At 40.8% G+C, this 7,116-nt stretch overlaps 1 long non-coding RNA gene across 1 annotated transcript in view; it reads right to left on the bottom strand.

Annotated features, from left to right (window-relative positions):
* Nucleotides 1–201: 201 nt before the first annotated feature.
* Nucleotides 202–7,116, bottom strand: part of LOC107122468 — a 9,415-nt gene continuing 2,500 nt past the window's right edge. The window contains exons 2-3 of the long non-coding RNA XR_001482921.1: nt 2,503–2,615; nt 202–290 (exon numbers count right to left, since the gene is read on the bottom strand). This is a non-coding gene — a long non-coding RNA (uncharacterized LOC107122468). The remainder of the gene's footprint in view (nt 291–2,502; nt 2,616–7,116) is intronic.

Genomic DNA, 7,116 nt, shown 5'->3' with positions numbered 1-7,116 from the left:
TTTTAGTAACTAAACCTCTGGTACTTCAAATTACAAACTCGGAAATAGGATCCTGCACCTTGTCCAATCATTCATGGGTGGGATGCAAATTGATGAATCAGCAATCAGATGGCAAAGGGCCAGTATGGACCATGAATAGATTACTTCTACAAAATGACATTATTTGTCAGAACTTGTCAGAAGATAACTGAATATTTTAAATTCAATGAAAATTGTGAGGCATCACAGGGTAACATTTGGGAGGCGTTCAAGGCAGTGTTCCGGGGACAAGTTATATCTGAAGCCTCCAACTATAAAAAAGAAAGAAATAGAATAATTAGTGACTTACAAAACAATATTAAAAAATTAGAAAGAAGACATATGACACACGGAGGTAAAAAAACGCTGAAAAAACTAAATCAAGAAAGGAAAAAACTAGAACTACTAGAAACAGATCAAACACAAAAACAGCTAATGATATTGAAACAAAAATATATAACTAAGACACCTAGATCTATAAAGTACTTAAAATATAGAGTTACACAGCGAATGACTTCCTCAATTGTACAATCAATTAAAACAAAAACGGGTCTAATAAAAACCTCAGCGAAAGATATATCTGAGGAATTTAGTGAATTCTATAGAACTTTGTATTAATCAACTAAACCATCTGTTGATGATATTAACAAGTACTTTGAACGTATCAAATACAACAATAGATTAAAGCCCGAACACAAAGACCTCCTAGACCAATCGGTGACTCTGCCAGAAATTTCACAAGCTATATCTAAATTAAAGAATAACAAGACAGCGGGTAGGGACGGAATCCCGGTTGAAGTATACAAAAAAATTTAAACCTATTTTAGAAACTCATTTACAAAAAACTATTAATACAGTACTAGAAAAAGGGGAGATGCCAAAGTCATGGGAGGAAACAAGAATTATAGTAATCCCGAAAAGTGGTAAAGATAAAACTTCACCGGCCTCATATCAGCCTATCTCGATACTCAACCACGACTTCAAAATATTTTCTTCAATTTTAGCCACAAGAATACAAAAGATAATCACGACGTATATACACAAAGGCCAGGCGGGCTTTATGCCCGGGAGAAACATCACCGACAATATTAGAAAGACTTTAAATATAATTAATTTCTGTAAAAATAACAAAATAACCTCGAGTCTTTTATCCAGGGCTCTAGTCGGGGGGGAGCTCTCAGGTACGGAGCTCCGGAAGAGAACCTCTAGGGGGCGGGGCGGTCACGTGGTGAAGCCCCGCCCCCTTCTTTACCCCGCCCTCTGCTTCGATCCTCATTCCGTTTGGGAATGAGGATGAAGCAGGAGGGTAAGTAGCCGGGCCTTCTGACACACTTCCGGTGATGTCAGGGGGTGTGGCCTTCTGTCACTTCCGGTGATGTCAGGGGGCGTGGCATATGCAAATAAGTTATGCTAATGAGTTATGCTAATGAGCTCCGGCAGCTCTTTTTCTACAACAAGACCCCTGCTTTTATCTATTGATGCCGAAAAGGCATTCGACATGGTTGAACCCAATTATTTACTTACCTTATTAAAAAAAATGGATTTTGGGCCTAAATTCTTAAATGGTATAATGGCAATGTATAGAGACCCCAGAGCGCAAATAACAGTGAGCCAATTTAGGACAGACGAGCTTCATCTTAAAAGAGGCACGCGCCAGGGCTGCCCGATGTCACCAATACTCTTTGCGTTGTCTCTTGAACCCTTAGCTTGTGCTATTAGGGAGGATACACGGATTTTCGGAATAGAAATAGGAAAGGAGATCTGCAAAACGAGTCTTTTTGCAGATGACGCAATTTTCTACTTAACCAGCCCACTCATTAGAGCCGCTACTCCAACAAATAAGTAACTTTGGGAAGGTATCCGGTTTTGTAGTTAACATGCAAAAATCTGAACTGTTCCCTATTTTGTTAACTAATACAGTCAAAGACGAAATAATGCAAAAATACCCCTTTAAATGGGTAAAGAACACCTGGAAACACTTAGGAAGTCACTATTCCACTAGACATGACCAAACTTTATGATGCCAACTATAGTGCGATCAATCTGGACTATAGGGAAACACTTAGGAAATGGGGAAAACTAAATCTTACACTGCTGGAAAAAATTGAACTCTATAAAGCTATACTACTACCAAAACTGATTTTTTTTATTTCAAAACCTACCGATACCAGTGTTGAAACAAGATTTTAAGAATTGGAAAGTGGGACTACAAAAATTCTTGTGGAGTGGGAAAAGAGCGAAAATTCAATTTCAAACACTAATAAAACCGGCAAAAAAAGGTGGATTGGGAATTCCTGTGTTAGAGAACTATTTTTATGCAGCGCAATTGAAAAATATTATCTATTATGCTAACCCTGAGTGCTCTAAAACCTGGGTAGCTATAGAAGCATTTTCACTGTGCCCAGAAAACTTGCATGAGGCAATCTGGAAAACAAAGAAAAACATTAAGACGACAAATGATACATACTCATACTTAAAACTTACCTTAGATATTTGGAACAAATTTCGGGGAGTTCTAGCCCCGGGGGTATCTCCGCTGACCTCCATCCTAGGCCAAGAGTGGTTTATGCTGGGGAAACATCCTGGTTCCTTTCTACCTTTAAGAGAGAAAAAAATATATAGATTTAAAGATCTGACACAAAAAGGAAAATTACTTACAGAGCAACAATTGGGCCAAAAGTATAAGATCCAACTAGCATGGTATCAGTACTATCAAATACAAAATTTGTTTATGGAAACATCAAAAACAACTCAGGCTGCGGTCACACGCAACATTAGCCACGCAAGAGATACGGAAGACAGGTGGAGTTTCCGGGCGCGATCTCACCAGCACATCTGGGGAGCGTAGCGCTTCCGTGGCACAACCGAGGCTTCCTCCCGAAAACGCGCAGCAAAAAACTAGTACCTCCGAGGTACTAGTTTCCGGAAACTGCGGGGCAAGGGTGGGCGTCTGATCACGTTTCCGGTGACATCCGGCGCCCGCCCATGTCCCCTTGCGAAGAAGGGGTTTTTTCCCCCCCAAGTCTCCGTGGTTGCGCACATGCACCCAACGAAGCATGCGCATTCGTAGTGTACACAAAAAAAGAAACCCAGTTCGCCGCACCGCGCGCTTCTTCGTTGCGCGCAGGCATGTGTTGTGATCGACGCCTCTCCGTAACCACGGAAGCTCCACGGTACCTCCACAGAACCTCCACAGGAGGTATGATCGCTTTACTGCCCCGGGGCAAACAGCCACGCTTCTCCCCCGCAGTTTCCTGCGCGTGTGACCGGGGCCTCAGCTAGACAGGCCTTTAACTGGTTTTGAGAACATATTAGATAAGGGAAAGCCTTCACAGAAAGGACTAATATCTTTGCTATACAGAAGTATATCGGAGAGTATTTGGTGTAAAAAAACCTCGATTCAAAAGGCTTGGGACAGAGACTGTTCATTGGAACTACCACAAAAGGAATGGGATCGAATATGGAAATCATATCCCTTTACATCCAATAACCTAGATGTTAAATTACAATCATTTAAAATCTATGCAAGGTGGTATCTAACTCCAAGCAAACTATTTCTGAGTAAATGTAAATCCAATCCATCCTGCTGGAAAGGTTGTGGAGCAAAAGGTACGTTTGTTCACTACTGGTGGGGGTGCCCACGGATTAATTTATTTTGGGGGGAAATTATTGGAGAAATTTTTAAAATTACAGGATGTAACCTACCAAATAGTCCGAATTCACTCCTGCTAAATATGTGGCCAGATCTTTCCTTATCTAGACAAAAGACGGAAATACTTACATTATTATTGTTTGCAGCAAAAACATGTATTGCCCAACAATGGAATAAACTAACTGTCCCCACAATTAATACTTGGATTGCAAAGGTATGGGATGTGTTAATTGCGGATAAAATAGCTACTCAAATAAGGACTGAAAGTATTCCAAATAAACAAAATGACTTTGTTGAAAAATGGTATAGTATACTAACATATATCAATGCTGGGAAAAATAAAGCTTATAACACTCTGGAGAAATATCTGAAGTTTGTACTGTATTAAAGGATCCTTTCTTTGTAAATAGTCCATAGATAAACGAACTGCTGTTGTCAAGAATGAAACAGGTAAACAACTATATTTGAAGGCAAGTAATGGTTATGTAATTGTGTACTCAACTTTGAAGTTATGTAAAGAGGTTTTAATTTTGAAAAATGATATTATAATGTTGTATTTTTCAAAACATTTAAATAAAATGTTTTTTTTTAAAAAAAGGCAGCCATCAAGATGGAGCTCAGGTGTGAGAGCTCCTTCCTCCAGATGGAATCAGCTAAAATAGACCCTTTCCATCCATGCCAGGGATTCTTTCTGTATGCCCACCCCTTGTGGTTCAAATAATCATATAGACTCTCACACCTCCAAGTGTCTGTATTAACTTGTATCTGTTACATTCCAACTCAGGTGTGAGCTGGCCATTTCATTGTTCCTGGGCAGGACAGCTATTAATATTTCCAAAGTTTCTGAGCAATGCTTGGGAGCAACTGACTTCCCCCCTCGTGCCTCTCTTTTGCCAAGAAAGAGAAAAACTGGAACATGAACTTGAACTTAAAAATAAATGTGTGTGGGTGTGGGTGTCAAGCCCAAACCCTGAAGTAAGAAGACATTTCTCCATAGGGGTAATTGTGAGGAGCATGAAGTCTTAGATTCTACACTAAATATAATCTTTTGGAAGACATCATGGTAAATCAACAATTTTTGAACCACTCCCAATTCTGACTTGCTTTGTTTACCTTTATAATGCAGGGAAAAAAGAGAAAGAGAAAGCCAGGAAAGTAGATTTTATTCCTCCCTCCCTTTTGTTTTGGGAATTAGTCTGATTATTTTTGAGCAATTTTTCTGGAATTGCAGCTGAACTTCCTATTGGCCCATAGGGAATGGAGAATAACAATTTTTAAATGGTTTGGTAGACGAAGCAATGGCACAATGCCAAGACTAATTTCAACCGTGCAGAGTTGAAGAGGGGGAGAGAAAAAGAATGGGAACCATAAAACCAAATTGAGGAGAGTCAGTGTGGTGTAGTGGCTAGCATGTTCAAAAAAAGCCTGCTAGAGATACTAGTTAAAATTAAAGTACTGGATTGGGAATCAGGAGTCTGGGTTCGAATTCCCACTTACCCATAAAGCTCCCTGAGTGACTATAGGTCTGTCACATTCTCAGCCTAGCCTAACCTACCTTATTATTGTGAGGGAAAAATGGAGGAAGGGAGACTTAGACCGATTTCCCACAAGAAGCTGTGCCACCTTCGCTCTTCTGTTTCCCCGCTTGCATTGGTCAATTTCACACTATTTGCTGAGCGGCCACATTTTGACCTGCAGCTCCCCGCAATTTCCCCCATGTCTTCTCAATCTCAAAAAACAAGTACTGTAAAAAAAATTGCACAGTAACTGTCAGGCCTAACTGCAGATTGATGAAGCATCACGCAAAAAGGATCTGGATACAGTAATTTCTACGAGGTTATATATGAATTTTAATGGTTTGTATTTTAATGGTTTGTATTTTATGACTTTGGGTCTTGTACACTGCCCAGAGCCCAGCATAAGCTGGGAAAGGGCAATTAACAAATAATAATAATAATAATATATATTCTATAATAATAATAATAATAATAATAATAATAATAATAATAATAATAATAATAATAATAAACAACTGACTTCCCTATGGACTTGGAAGCCAAGTAGCCAAATTAAAGATGGCAGCACCTCCATGCTGACCTGGATAGCCCATGCTAGTCCAATCTTGTCTGATCTCAGAAGCTAAACAAGCTCAGCCCTGGTTACTATTTGAATGGGAGATCACCAAGGAATCCTAGGGTTGCTATGCAGATGAAGGCAATGGCAAACCGCATCTGTTAGTCTCTTGCCTTGAAAACCCAATGGGATTGCCAGAAATCAGCTGCAACTTGACAAAGAAAGGAAGGAAGGAAGGAATGAAAGAAAGGTAGAAAGAAAGAAAGGCATGTCATTGTTTCGTAGGGCTTTCATTATCCTTTTCAAGACCGTGATGACTTTGCCTGATGATGGTATTGGAATTCCTGGGTGTGTTGTCACAGTGACTCAAGATTCAGCAAACAATAAGACTTTGTAATAACAGAACTACTTAACTGGGGTAGAAAGTACTATGATCAGTGCTTACAAGACTTCTGCAACTCTCCATTCTCAGGTCTATAACCTCTGATCTGGTGCTGTGTTTCTCAAAATGTTGGTCTGTTCAAGTCTAATGTTTTTGTGATAACTCCCCCCTATTAGTTGGGAGGCCACTGTAATTTTTTAAGTATGAAAAAACCCAAGAAATAATTGAAGGCTAATCAACAGTACAATGAGGCAAATGAAAATTAGGATTGCCAGTTCTCACGGATTAAGCTAAGGTTTCATGGGGATTGTCTTCTTGTCAGGGTCTCCAGGGAAAGGACTTGGGTCTCAACAGGGGTCATTTCCTAGAAAAAGAGCTAGGGGGGTCATTAGCATCTCATTAGCATATGCCACACCCCCTGACATCACCGGAAGTGTGTCATAAGGCCACACCCCCCTGACATCACCGGAAGTGTGTCATTAGGCCACACCCCCTGACATCACCGGAAGTGTGTCATAAGGCCACACCCCCTGACCCCAACGGGAAGTGTGTCATAAGGCCACACCCCCCTGACATCACCGGAAGTGTGTCATAAGGCCACACCCCCTGACATCACCTGAAGTGTGTCATAATGCCACACACCCCGCCCCCAACGGTCCCGGCCGCCGCCGCTGCCGGCCTTGCAGCTCCACTGCTGAGCCCCATGAGGGGCCCGGTGGTGGACCTGCAAGGCCAGCAGGAGTGCGAGGAAGCCCCACGAAGGCCCCCCAGCCCCCAACGGCCTCTGGGTTTAGGTACTCATATGCAGAAACACAGGACTGTGGTTTTTAAATGATATTTTAGCACTTTTGAATGTATAAATAAATTATCTATGATATAATTAATGACTAACTGTGAGTGTGGTCAAGAAAACCCGTTATGGAATTATGATATGAGTAGTTCACCTTAGAGGTACAAAAAGATAAATGACGTAAAGGGTGGACTTCTGGTA

This window comes from Gekko japonicus, unplaced genomic scaffold (assembly GCF_001447785.1).
Source record: "Gekko japonicus isolate JY-2015 unplaced genomic scaffold, Gekko_japonicus_V1.1 scaffold807, whole genome shotgun sequence".
NCBI lineage: Eukaryota > Metazoa > Chordata > Lepidosauria > Squamata > Gekkonidae > Gekko > Gekko japonicus.
This window is presented reverse-complemented; position numbering and strand designations above follow the sequence as displayed.